Below are 1,110 nucleotides of genomic sequence, written 5' to 3'. Positions count from 1 at the left end.
GTTTCGCCAGCCCCGGTGCTATTTAAAGGTGTCAGGTGGCTCCGCGGCGGCTCCTGGCCCCGGGTCCTGGAGGCGGCAGTTGGAAGAGCCGAGGCGAGTGCACCGATTCTGTACTGCGAGGGGAGGCGGAGAGATGGGGCAATTGACTATTGCTAACAAGTTAGCCTTGATCGAGGAGTAATCAATTATCTGCAGCGGCACTTCTGTCTGTCTCTTTCTCCTTTCTCCCTGTCTTTCTCCTCTCTTCTTTCTCTCTGTCCTCTCTCCTCCTGTTCTCTCTCTCTCTCTCTCTCCCTCCCTCTCTCCTCTCTGCTCCCCCCGTCCTCTCCTTCTCTCCCTCTCCCTCGCCCTCTCTTTCACTCTCTGTCTGTCCAATGCAGGCGGCTCTAAGTTGGGAAGCTCATTAATTAGCGGGCCGGGGGTAGGAGGAGCCGGCTGGAATTAGCCTGCCTAATGCGCCTGTCAGTCCGGGCGCTGCGCCGCGCTCGGCCCGAGCTGTTTGTAAATTACATTAGCGGTGCCTTTATTGCTCCCGAACCTCAGACGACTGAAATGCCGCCGCCCCCACCCCAAACTGCGAGCCTCACTCCCGGCGCACCCGCCTCCCGCCGGCCTGGCTGTGAGGGCAGCGCTGGCCCGGAGGTCTCAAGCTCTCCGACCCGGGATTTGACGCCGGAGAAGGGCCGCGAGAGTCCAGCCTGGGAGGTACGCAGCCGCCACGCGGTCCAGGTAAGACAAGGAGCTTGGGTGGGACCCGCCAGCGCCCAGCGCGGACTTTGGAGAGCGGTGATCAAGGACCCAGCGCCTCTACTCCTAGACTCTCTTGCCCCTCACCGTGGCCTTGGGCCACGCACCTGGGGAATCAGGAGGTCTAAACGGGCTCTGCAGCCCTGTGTGAGGCGACCTGGGACACAGAGGTGTGGGAACCCCAGGGGCTGGGGGAGGGGACTAGTCAGAGGACTCAACCTTCCCCAGCCTAGAGGCGGGGTGAGAGTTGGTGGTGGCTCGAGGCACCTCTCCTCCGGCCTGATCCCAAAGGGACAGTCTTACCTCCTCAGGCAATCCTGCACACTTTCCTCGGGCCGATGCTCTAGAGGCCGCCTGGTGACC

This window comes from Myotis brandtii, unplaced genomic scaffold (genome assembly GCF_000412655.1).
Source record: "Myotis brandtii unplaced genomic scaffold, ASM41265v1 scaffold550, whole genome shotgun sequence".
NCBI classification, from domain to species: Eukaryota; Metazoa; Chordata; class Mammalia; order Chiroptera; family Vespertilionidae; genus Myotis; species Myotis brandtii.
Note: the sequence above shows the minus strand (reverse complement) of the source record.